Source organism: Natator depressus, chromosome 12 (assembly GCF_965152275.1).
Source record: "Natator depressus isolate rNatDep1 chromosome 12, rNatDep2.hap1, whole genome shotgun sequence".
Classification (NCBI taxonomy): domain Eukaryota; kingdom Metazoa; phylum Chordata; order Testudines; family Cheloniidae; genus Natator; species Natator depressus.
Genome location: NC_134245.1, coordinates 3,003,225 through 3,016,061, shown reverse-complemented (window position 1 = coordinate 3,016,061; position 12,837 = coordinate 3,003,225). Strand labels below are relative to the sequence as shown.

Sequence of the window (12,837 nt, the reverse complement as noted above, 5' to 3'; positions counted from 1 at the left end):
ATGAGGGGCTAGACAGTGGGGTTGTGGTTGGCCACTGAGGCAGGTGCAAGCCAAAGGACTGCTATTAACCCCCTGCCTCCCAGAAGGGGGTGAGACTGGAGTAGTGGGCACTGCTGGAGGGCAGTGTCCTGAAAAGAACGCCGCCGAGCGGGGAGCAATGCAGTTCCCAAACCAGCAGAGCAGTCAACGGGTGAGACACCACTTGCAGAGGGCGCTCTGCAGCTGACAAGAGCTAATTCCCGGAGCAACCAGCGGGAGATGCCAGCGGTGGTGAGTCCTGACCCCATCACAGTGGGCAACAAATGATAAGACAGGGATGGGAGTGAGGGTCAAAAGCAGGGAGCCAGAGGGGGACACCTTCCCGTAGTGCATTAAGCAACATGATTAACGTTGTGACATGTTGGTTGTTCTCTCATCCTCTCCCCTGGGGTGGAGGGGGAGGGGAGTGTGTGCAGCGGAGTCTTTTACTTTGGTAGGGGTTTTTCTGTTCCAAAGAAAAATGCCACATAGTCAGCTGGCCAAGCAAAACGAAGTAAACGATCAAGGAATTCTCAGCATACACATAAGTAACAGGAGCTGTGAGAATAAAGGAGTTCATCTAGGGATGAGGAGCAGAGGGAGAAGGAAGGGAGCAAGACAGCCTTGGGAAGGCACTGACTGACATCAGAAGAGATGAAGGAAGAACCACCCAAGAGTTGACAAAGAAACAGCTGAAGAGAATCAGAGAAGAGTCACAAAAGCCCAAAGAGCAGGAAGCCAGAAGCAGAGAGTTACTGACTGTTCAAAGAAAGGTTGTGGTTACTTGGTTTCCCCTGGGGCATGCCCATCTGTTGATACTGTTCTTTAGGGGGAATGCTACCTTTATGTATTTCCAGCCTCAGGCTATATTACTGTTATTGACTTGTATTCCAGTTTCATTATTAAAAACTAGCATGACTTCTTTCAGAAGATTCTGCCGGTTGATCAGTTCATAATCAGACAACAGTTAAAGCTCAGTGGAGCCAAATTCCCAAGTACCTTGTTAACACACAGGAAACCTTGCATGGCATTTTGCAATGAGAGCTGCCCTTCATGATGTCACAATAAAATTGCCCCCCGACCATGGAGTCCCCTGGGTATGCACCAGCATTGTATATTGCTAATGCTTTTATACGCATTGGGAAGGGCTGAAGGTGTGTGGAATGAAAGATTCCTTTGCAGGTTGCAAGAGGCCGAAGAGGGAGGAAGGGAGAAAGGAACGGGTTAACGCGACGATTCAGCTAGGCTCGAAGATAAGGAATGAAACTGTCGCTCAAGGCCAACGCACACAAACAAGCTCCCTGCTGCTAAACAGCCAAAAGCCTGTTGGCAAGGAGACCTGAGCCAGACAGACCTGAAGGGGGTTGCAAAACGAGAAAGATTGCGAAGGCCAGTGAGTTGAAAAACAACTGTCTCGCAACCCTGCAGCCCAGTGTGTTTTGGGGAACCTAAGGGAGCCACAGAAGGCGGGTTCGGACTGGTACCGAGAGCACAGGGGACAAAGGGCCCTGGACGAAAATGCCCCTGGAAGAACCCAGGGGTTAAAACCCTTCCGAGAGCTGAAGCAAGTCAGAGATCAACAGCGGACCCTAAATGGCCTGTGCACAGGACAGAACTCTCGTCTTCCCCTCCCCCATCTTCTTCTTACGTTACACCCAGGCATGGCCAGCTTCGGGTTGTGCGTGTGTGAGTATTAAAGTGGGTTAGGGCTCGGGCACTAATGCTTTCTTCCTTCCTCTGAGTGACGTGGGGAGCACCCAGCACTCCCTGCTATTATTTTATTAATAAAGCTTTAAAACTTGGTGTGCTCCTTCATCACCTCCCCTAACGATCCTGCGGCCTCAGCCTGATCACCTGATGCCTCAGGCAGATTGATAACATACATCTGTCACAATGATACTGGAAGAAAATAGAAAACAAACAGGGGTTTACTGGTACTGGCGCAGCAAGCCTAAAGCATGCAATCTACCGCTGAGAGAAACTCAAATGAAATTTTTTTTTACTGACAAGCTGGGAGAGCTTCACAAATATGCCACAAAATCCAATTCATGCTTTGGAGCATAGGGATTTCCACATGTGATCAGACCAGTAACCAGTCACTGATGGCTACCATCACTGTAAATGCAGATGATCCTGAATCCTTCAATTATAGCTTGTGGAAGTGAGTTCCAAAGGCTAACTTTAAATTGTGTACAAAAGTCCTGTGTAATCTATTCTCTAATAAAATGAATGTACATAAGCATTTTCTGCAGAACAAACAATGAAAATCTCTCTAAGCACTGCTTAGAAAGAGCCAGAGAAAAAGAAAGCAATTTTACTATGTATAAATAGCAGCAATAAAGATGGACTAAATCATTCCACCTCTGTATTTAAAAGATTAGAGAGGCCACATTCAGAATACTTTATGCCTTTAACTTGATTTTCACAAAGCAGAGCACAGAGTTATAATCACAAGTGCATTGTCTGCAGCTGTCAATTCAGAGATCGAAAACTAGAGATAAAACATTCTAAACTAACTGCTGAAGTGTCTTGTTACTTTTATACAATGAAAACTATTTACAGAAACAGTCAAATTAAAATGTAAGGGGATCTTTTGGGGGTTTATTAACAACATCCCTGTGGTATTAAAATTCAGCAGAGATGCGTGTGGAATCTTCAAGACTGTTAATGCTACAGTATGTGTCAGGGTCCCTATTACCCCAGTGCTGTCCAGTGACTGAGGTCTCCCTAGCTTCCAAAACACATTTGTTTTGGAACAGCAACAGTTCCACACTGTCTCATTCACACAGTCCCTCCCTCCCTCCCATCACGTACACCTCCCCGGTTGAAACTGTACACGTTTATTCATTTTGCTGGGAGCTGCAGAAATATTTATGCAGAAGTTCTTTTCCACTTAAAAAGAAGAGTTAACTGTTTGTCTGCTGGCTGATATTTGGCAAAGATGAACATCACTTGCTGCCACATCTACATCACTCGGAAGCAGTGCTGTGGCAATGGTATGCCTGTCCTCCAAAGGGCAAGTGTAAGGGAATGCAGCAGAGAAGTGGTCGACGAGGGGAAGTGAGGCAGGGTTTGTTGAGAAGTGTATACAGGCAGGGTCAACCCAAGTTACAATTGGGATCATACTGTAGATCATACACAATCTCACAAGGAAGCTCCTTCCCTTTTGTTTTGGGAATACATGTGTCATGGCTCAGCCATATTTCCAATATTCCTCCACTACCAAATGAATGTAGCCCTAAGCTCCTCACAGCATCTTTCTCCTCTCCTGGGACACTCTCTAACACTAGTTCCCTTTAGCCTCCCTTGTCAACGCAGCACTTCCCGCAGCATCTAGTATTCCTGTAATCAAATTGCCCCTGGAGGCCCTAGGACTTCTCCCAGGACCTCCTACTACCTCCATAACAGCAGAGCTTCTCATTAGCCATTACTCTCAGGCAGGCTTCATTTCATCCTCTGATTTATCATCTTTTACCATTAGAACCGGAGAAGGATTTGTTTCTTTCCACTCTCTCCTGTACACTTTTCCATCCTCTTTGCACCTGAAGTTTTATATCTAATATGCCTTTTCCTTGCAGGACCAGATCTCTGATTACTTTTCACACTTTCTTCTTGTTGTTCAGATGTCAAACAAAACCCTGGGGCGTACAATAGTTTCTCCTGGAACACTTTCTAATTCAGATCCCTTTCTCGCTCCTTCTCACTATCTTTTCCCATGGGATTCTTTCCGGCACACACCTCCTTCAAGCAAGCTTATTCTCTGCTGAAATTTCAAGTCCTCGTTTTCTCCATTTTCAGTCCTGATTATAAATCAATGGTTCAAAATTGCTGAGATCTTTCAACTGCCTCCCCGCTCCCACTCCTCTCAGGGAAATCTCAAAATGATCACAAAGTTATTTCAAGCAAAGGCGGCAGACGCTGTGGAAAGAGCTGAGGTGCTGGCGCTCGTGAGCGCTCTAAAGGTAAAACAGAGCCACTCCTCTCAGAAAAGGCATGGCACTGAAAGGGCTTCTGAAATTTGTTCATAAGCATGCAATTAAAAGGCATTCTGCTGCTGCCAGTAAGTCAGTCTGTTCCCATTTCTGATTTAAATGAACATTTCTGGACACTAACACCATTGAGTTCATTTTACTCCAGTGTATGTAAGAGGGAAATCAGTCCCTGTACTTGCTCTTAGTGATTTATAAGACATGTCAGCTCAATGCAGAGGCTACATATGTTACTCACTCACTTCCCAAAAGAGACTAACATTAAAACCTGTGGGTCAGTTCCGGGCCCAGAGAGAGTCTGGGGAGCAGAGTGCATAGCAACCGCAGGCAGTGGGGAGGCTTTGCAGCCACACATGCCTGGCTAAGCCCAGCCCTATTTCTACCGGCAATCGGGTGGCGGGGAAAGACTTTGCAGTGCCATGCTGTTGGTTGGCCCAGAGGGAAGCAGACACGTTCCTCCCCAGGTGAGTGACAGACAGGGGGCGTGAACAGGCCACATGGCTCAAAATGGCTCACAGCTCTGAAACAGGATTGTCAGGGGGGAGAGGGGAAGAGGCCACTGGGAGGAAGATCTCCCTGAAGGTAATCACAGGGTACGGAGAAGTCTCCTCCAGCAACTCGCACCAACCCAGCCTCTCCTGTAACACAATCCCTGGAACTCTCCTTTCCCCATGCAGGAGCAGCAGCCCAAGGGTGGCATGGACCTCTGCCACATCACAGACTGACAGACAGAGTCGGGACTGAGACAGTGCTGTTATGGGCAGGGGAAGGGAGCTCCTCTGCCTGATTCCCCACCCCCAGCAGCTCCACATCATCCAGTAGCATCAGCTGACTTCAGAGTCATTCAGTGAGGTGCACAGGTGGTGCAGTGATTTGGCCCCATACAAATCGGGAACACTTCAAAGGGGAAGGAGAGCCTATCTGAGCTGAGACTGACTCATCCATCCCCAGGTGAGTAATGATGCAGAGACAGAGGCTGGTAAATGGATTACATCAATGTGAGGAGATCATATTAATTACAGAGAGGGAATAAGAGTGAAGGAAATCACCCTGTTTTGAGACACAATCCAAGTGAACAATCCTGATTTTAACAAGCAGGGATGAGGACACCAGGGCTGGGCCCCACTGTGGCCATGCTTGAGTAAAATAGAAGACACATGTCAACACGGAACATTTGCAGACCAGGGGAAGATGAGCTGAGACACTCTAGGAGTCCTCACACAGCAGCATGGTGACCTGCTGACTCCAGGGGGTCTGGTGGGACCCCCAAAAGAATGTAGACATCTTTAGTGGGGTCGTATTGGAAAACCTGGGAGGTTCTAAAGGCCCCTCCCCCAGCCTAGAGGGAGGGACCACTGGACCCAGGGACCAAGTAAATGCGAGGGACAACTAATGAAAAACAGGGGTCGGAGTGAAAGTCATAGGTTCAAAACGAGGATACTGGATGGGTACACCAAGCAGAGAACCCCGGACAACGCCCACTGCTCCTCAAAGCTGTCAAGGGAGCTAGTGATGCTGCCCAGTGGAACTCTGCCCGGATGCGTGAAACTAGGGAGGAGCAAAAATAGGCCCCACAGTCGCAGAGCACCCTCTTGTCCAACATCCTCCCCCTGGTATTATAGATGGAAACTTTGGCCAGGGCCAGGAGGAGGTTGATGAGGAGGTCTTGTGACTTCGTGGGGCCACGGATAAGGTGTGCAAAGAGAATCATAGAATATCAGAGTTCGAAGGGACCTCTGGAGGTCACCTAGTCCAAACCCCTGCCCAGAGCAGGACCAATCCCCAACTAAATAATCCCAGCCAGGGCTTTGTCAAGCCTAACCTTAAAAACTTCTAAGGAAGGGGATTCCACCACCTCCCTAGGTAACGCATTCCAGTGTTTCACCATCCTCCTAGTGAAAAACTTTTTCCTAATATCCAACCTAAATCTCCCCCACTGCAACTTGAGACCATTACTCCTTGTCCTGTCATCTGCTATCACTGAGAATAGTCGAGATCCATCCTCTTTGGATCCACCTTTCAGCTAGTTAAAAGCAGCTATCAAATCCCCCCTCATTCTTCTCTTCCGCAGACTAAACAATCCCAGTTCCCTCAGCCTCTCCTCATAAGTCATGTGTTCCAGTCCCCTAATCATTTTTGTTGCCCTCCGCTGGACTCTTTCCAATTTCTCCACATCCTTCTTGTAGTGTGGGGCCCAAAACTGGATACAGTACTCCAGACGAGACCTCACCAATGTTGAATAGAGAGGAACGATCACGTCCCTCGATCTGCTGGCAATGCCCCTACTTATACACCCCAAAATGCCATTGGCCTTCTTGGCAACAAGGGCACACTGTTGACTCATATCCAGCTTCTCGTCCACTGTCACCCCTCGGTCCTTCTCTGCAGAACTGGTGCCTAGCCATTCGGTCCCTAGTCTGTAGCGGTGCATTGGATTCTTCCGTCGTAAGTGCAGGACTCTGCACTTGTCCTTGTTGAACCTCATCAGATTTCTTTTGGCCCAATCCTCCAATTTGTCTAGGTCCCTCTGTATCCTATCCCTACCCTCCAGCGTATCTACCACTCCTCCCAGTTTAGTGTCATCCGCAAACTTGCTGAGTGTGCAATCCACACCATCCTCCAGATTATTTATGAAGATATTGAACAAAACCAGCCCCAGGATCGACCCTTGGGGCACTCCGCTAGATACCGGCTGCCAACTAGACATGGAGCCATTGATCACTACTCGTTGAGCCCGACAATCTAGCCAACTTTCTACCCACCTTGTAGTGCATCCATCCAGCCTATACTTCTTTAACTTGCTGACAAGAATACTGTGGGAGACCGTGTCAAAAGTTTGCTAAAGTCAAGGAATAACACGTCCACTGCTTTTCCTTCATCCACAGAAGGAGTTATCTCATCATAGAAGGCAATTAGATTAGTCATGCCTGACTATATAAGGTGTATAGGCATGACTATAAGGTGGGTAGAAAGTTGGCTAGATTGTCAGGCTCAATGGGTAGTGATCAATGGCTCCATGTCTAGTTGGCAGCCAGTGTCAAGTGGAGTGCCCCAGGGGTCGGTCCTGGGGCCAGTTTTGTTCAATATCTTCATAAATGATCTGGAGGATGGTGTGGATTGCACTCTCAGCAAATTTGCGGATGATACTAAACTGGGAGGAGTGGTAGATATGCTGGAGGGCAGGGATAGGATACAGAGGGACCTAGACAAATTGGAGGATTGGACCAAAAGAAATCTGATGAGGTTCAATAAGGATAAGTGCAGGGTCCTGCACTTAGGACGGAAGAACCCAATGCACAGCTACAGACTAGGGACCGAATGGCTAGGCACCAGTTCTGCGGAAAAGGACCTAGGGGTTACAGTGGACGAGAAGTTGGATATGACCATGAGATGGTCGAGTTCAGGATCCTGACACAGGGAAGAAAGGTAAGCAGCAGGATACGGATCCTGGACTTCAGAAAAGCAGACTTTGACTCCCTCAGGGAGCAGATGGGTAAGATCCCCTGGGGGACTAACATGAAGGGGAAAGGAGTCCAGGAGAGCTGGCTGTATTTCAAGGAATCCCTGTTGAGGTTACAGGGACAAACCATCCCGATGAGTCGAAAGAATAGTAAATATGGCAGGCGACCAGCTTGGCTTAACGGTGAAATCCTAGCGGATCTTAAACATAAAAAAGAAGCTTACAAGAAGTGGAAGGTTGGACATATGACCAGGGAAGAGTATAAAAATATTGCTCGGGCATGTAGGAATGAAATCAGGAGGGCCAAATCGCACCTGGAGTTGCAGCTAGCAAGAGATGTCAAGAGTAACAAGAAGGGTTTCTTCAGGTATGTTGGCAACAAGAAGAAAGCCAAGGAAAGTGTGGGCCCCTTACTGAATGAGGGAGGCAACCTAGTGACAGAGGATGTGGAAAAAGCTAATGTGCTCAATGCTTTTTTTGCCTCTGTCTTCACTAACAAGGACAGCTCCCAGACTGCTGCGCTGGGCATCGCAACATGGGGAGTAGATGGCCAGCCCTCTGTGGAGAAAGAGGTGGTTAGGGACTATTTAGAAAAGCTGGACGTGCACAAGTCCATGGGGCCGGACGAGTTGCATCCGACAGTGCTAAAGGAATTGGCGGATGTGATTGCAGAGCCATTGGCCATTATCTTTGAAAACTCGTGGCGAACGGGGGAAGTCCCAGATGACTGGAAAAAGGCTAATGTAGTGCCAATCTTTAAAAAAGGGAAGAAGGAGGATCCTGGGAACTACAGGCCGGTCAGCCTCACCTCAGTCCCCGGAAAAATCATGGAGCAGGTCCTCAAGGAATCAATCCTAAAGCACTTAGACGAGAGGAAAGTGATCAGGAACAGTCAGCATGGATTCACCAAGGGAAGGTCATGCCTGACTAATCTAATCGCCTTCTATGATGAGATTACTGATTCTGTGGATGAAGGGAAAGCAGTGGATGTATTGTTTCTTGACTTTAGCAAAGCTTTTGACACTGTCTCCCACAGTATTCTTGTCAGCAAGTTAAAGAAGTATGGGCTGGATGAATGTACTATAAGGTGGGTAGAAAGTTGGCTAGATTGTCGGGCTCAACGGGTAGTGATCAATGGCTCCATGTCTAGTTGGCAGCCGGTGTCAAGTGGAGTGCCCCAGGGGTCGGTCCTGGGGCCGGTTTTGTTCAATATCTTCATAAATGATCTGGAGGATGGTGTGGATTGCACTCTTAGCAAATTTGCGGATGATACTAAACTGGGAGGAGTGGTAGATACGTTGGAGGGCAGAGATAGGATACAGAGGGACCTGGACAAATTGGAGGATTGGGCCAAAAGAAACCTGATGAGGTTCAATAAGGATAAATGCAGGGTCCTGCACTTAGGACGGAAGAACCCAATGCACAGCTACAGACTAGGGACCGAATGGCTAGGCAGCAGTTCTGCGGAAAAGGACCTAGGGGTTACAGTGGACGAGAAGCTGGATATGAGTCAGCAGTGTGCCCTTGTTGCCAAGAAGGCCAATGGCATTTTGGGATGTATAAGTGGGGGCATAGCGAGCAGATCGAGGGACGTGATCGTTCCCCTCTATTCGACATTGGTGAGGCCTCATCTGGAGTACTGTGTCCAGTTTTGGGCCCCGCACTACAAGAAGAACGTGGATAAATTGGAGAGAGTCCAGCGAAGGGCAACAAAAATGATTAGGGGTCTGGAACACATGACTTATGAGGAGAGGCTGAGGGAACTGGGATTGTTTAGTCTGCAGAAGAGAAGAATGAGGGGGGATTTGATAGCTGCTTTCAACTACCTGAGAGGTGGTTCCAGAGAGGATGGTTCTAGACTATTCTCAGTGGTAGAAGAAGACAGGACAAGGAGTAATGGTCTCAAGTTGCAGTGGGGGAGGTTTAGGTTGGATATTAGGAAAAACTTTTTCCACTAGGAGGGTGGTGAAACACTGGAATGCGTTACCTAGGGAGGTGGTAGAATCTCCTTCCTTGGAAGTTTTTAAGGTCAGGCTTGACAAAGCCCTGGCTGGGATGATTTGATTGGGGATTGGTCCTGCTTTGAGCAGGGGGTTGGACTAGATGACCTCCTGAGGTCCCTTCCAACCCTGAGATTCTATGATTCTATGACTTTCCCTTGGTGAATCCATGCTGACTGTTCCTGATCACTTTCCTCTCCTCTAAGTGCTTCAGAATTGATTCCTTGAGGACATGCTCCACGATTTTTCCGGGGACTGAGGTGAGGCTGACTGGCCTGTAGCTCCCAGGATCCTCCTTCTTCCCTTTTTTAAAGATTGGCACTACATTAGTCTTTTTCCAGTCTTCCGGGACTTCCCCCGATCGCCATGAGTTTTCAAAGATAATGGCCAATGGCTCTGCAATCACATCCACCAATTCCTTTAGCACTCTCGGATGCAATGCATCCGGCCCCATGGACTTGTGCATCTCCAGCTTTTCTAAATAGTCCCGAACCACTTCTTTCTCCACAGAGGGCTGGCCACCTCCTCCCCATGCTGTGCTGCCCAGTGCAGTAGTCTGGGAGCTGACCTTGTTCGTGAGGAACAAGTGCGGGGAGAAGTGCAGCCAGAACCTCAACAAGAGGTTCTGGAGGAGCCGGAATAGGGGCTGCAACTTGGCGCATTCAAGATAGGCGTGCGCCAGGTTCTCCCTCGCTGCAAAAGGGGCAGTCCTCGGGTATAGGAGTGAACCGCGCCAGGTGCATGCCCGTGCTCATGGCTCCATGAAGGAGCCGCCAACCTATGTCCCCGAAGGTCCGTGGGTCCAAGGTGGAATAAAGGCTGGCCCACCGGGGCTCCTCACCCTCTTGAGGTGGAATGGTCCCATTGGGGCGGGACACGAGGGTGAGGAAGTGCAGTGTGTGGAGCACGAGCATGTACAGATGGTTTCTGGGTGCGGTTCGAAACCGGACTGGCTGCAGGGTGTACAGCCAGCTCGGAGTGTGGGAACAGGGAGGCCGGGGGGGGGGGGCTCGTGGAACAGGGGCCGAAGAAAAATGTCTGGAGGGCCAGGGGAGAGGGGTGGGTGGAGAGCACTCTCTTGCAGGGCTCACCGCAGGAAAACGAGAGAATCGGGTGACAAGGTGGCCTCCACCTCCTGGAGTACGTGCCTAGGGGTCAGAAGGGTGGAAAGCCCCATGTGTCGACCGAGCACACAGGGCACCACCCAGTCCCCCCGTCGTAGTCCAGGAGGCCTCAGACTCTGATGGTTTCTGCCAGGACCAACCTCCAATGCACCGAGGGAGACTCTGCCACCTGCACACGTAGATCAAGGTTGTGTAGCAGGGGCTCCACGAGGAGGTCCGCCCCCTCGGTGGCCACAAAGGACCTGGTCTCCGAAAAAAGCTTCCAGGTCCAGAGGAGGTCCTGGTAGAAGACCGGCAGGTCAGAGAGGTCTCGCGGGAGACCTCTCGGATGGAGAAAAAAGAGCTGCTGGTCGTATCGGAGCCCTCAGAGGCGGCGGAGGAAGGCGTGCGCCAACGTGCTCCACGCTCGACTACCTGCACCATAAAGGAGCCTCTGCAGGGCCTGGAGGCGGAAGACATGGACCTGGCTGCGCAGGCAGACCAGGCCTTGTCCTCCCTCCTCCAGGGGGAGACTAAGGACCCCTGCAGAGAACCAGTGCAGCCCCGGCCACAAGAACTCCAGAGCCATCCTCTGGAGCCTGGCCAGGATCCTCGGGGCCGGGCGCAGGGTGTTGAGCCGGTGCCAGAGCATGGACAGGACTAGCTGGTTCAGCACCAGCACTCTCCCTCACAGGGAGAGACACCGGAACAGTCCTGTCCATCTCCGCAGTTGCACACCCACCCTGGCCTCCAAATCCTGCCAGTTCTCTGGAGGAGAAGAATGCGTGGCGGATAGATAAACGCCAAGATAGAGCAGCGGACCCACGCCCCACCAGATGGCTTGAAGCACAGGTGGGAGGAAGCTTGCCTGCCACCCGTCCCCGATCACCAGGCCAGAGCACTTGACCCAGCTGACCCGGGCGGAGGAGACACCGAGTAAACAGCCTCCACCTGCACCAGGTCGTCCGGGTCCTGGACCACAAGGAGCACATCGTCGGCATATGTAGACAGGACCAGCCACAGCTCTGGCTCCCGAAGCACCAACCCCATCAACCTCTGGCAGAGGAGACAGAGGAAGGGCTCAATCGCCAGAGCATACAGCTGGCCCGAGAGGGGGCACCACTGCCATACTCCCCGCCCGAAGCTGACCAGCTTGGTCAGGGTCCAGTTGAGCCTGACCAGACACTCCGCGTCAGCGTACAGCACCTGGAAAAAGCCCACGAACTGGGAACTGAAGCCAAATGCCCACAGGGTGCCCAGGAGATACCCGTGGTCCACCCTGTCGAACGCCTTCTCCTGGTCCAAGGACAGGAGGGCAAAAGACAGAGCATCCCTATACCCCAGCTCCAAGAGGTCCCAGACCAAATACAAGTTATCAAATATGTCACAAATGGAAGCTACAAATAAAAGGGCGGGGCAAACAACCAAACTAAAACCCAAAGTTTGGGGCGGGGCAGGTAGCAAACGCGGAAGGGCCGGGGCAGGGGAGGCAAAACTAACAAAAGAGGAACTCCTAGGGGAACAAAACAAGTAGCGGGCGGGGCTGGCTGCGGGGGGGGGGGGAACTAGCACAGGGGTCTGGGGGGCACCGCAGGGAGGGGACCCCACCAGCCAAATGCAGCTGGGGGGGAGGGAAGGTCCAAGGTAAGGAGACACGTGCGCCCACATGTGCTTGTGTAGCTCAGTCTATTGCCACTCACTGCTGCAAACAGTCCCAGGTGGTGAAGGGGGGGAAATAATCAGCCACGTCGAGGGGCGAAGAGCAGATCCGGTTGGTATGTGGGGTGGCGGAGGGGGCGGCAGTAGGTGGGGGTGGTGGTAGGTTGGGAGCAGATGGGCAAGGGGGAGGGCTCCACGCCTCTTCCTCTTGCTCCCCCCAGCAGACCCCCGCCCCCCAGGAGCAGAGAGGTCAAAAGTCACTCTGTTTGTGAATGAACCCTCTCAACAATGTCCCTCTGCGGGAGTCCTCTTCTTCCTCCTCCTCACCGGCAGCAGCGGTTCCCACAGCAGCAGCAGCGAGCAGCAATCAGCCGGCCAGGCAGGAGGGACCCATAGATGATAGTGATGGTGGGGTCCTGGCTTCTCCTTCCGGAGGCGGAGGGTGGAGGGGGCGGGCCGGCAATACCCCCCCTCACTCCACAGCAGTGGCAGCAGCAGCCCAAGAAGGGAGAGAACTCCAGCCAGCAGGGCAGCCCGAGCAGACTGACCCTCCTTCCTGTTGCAGGGTGGTCACCCGCTCCTGCCCTGAAGGGCTTAAAACAGCCCTG

At 51.1% G+C, this 12,837-nt stretch overlaps 1 protein-coding gene across 1 annotated transcript in view; it reads right to left on the bottom strand.

Moving 5' to 3' along the window:
* The window catches only part of HYDIN (HYDIN axonemal central pair apparatus protein), a 443,011-nt gene that overhangs the window by 378,977 nt on the left and 51,197 nt on the right, over positions 1-12,837 (bottom strand). The window lies entirely within an intron of this gene.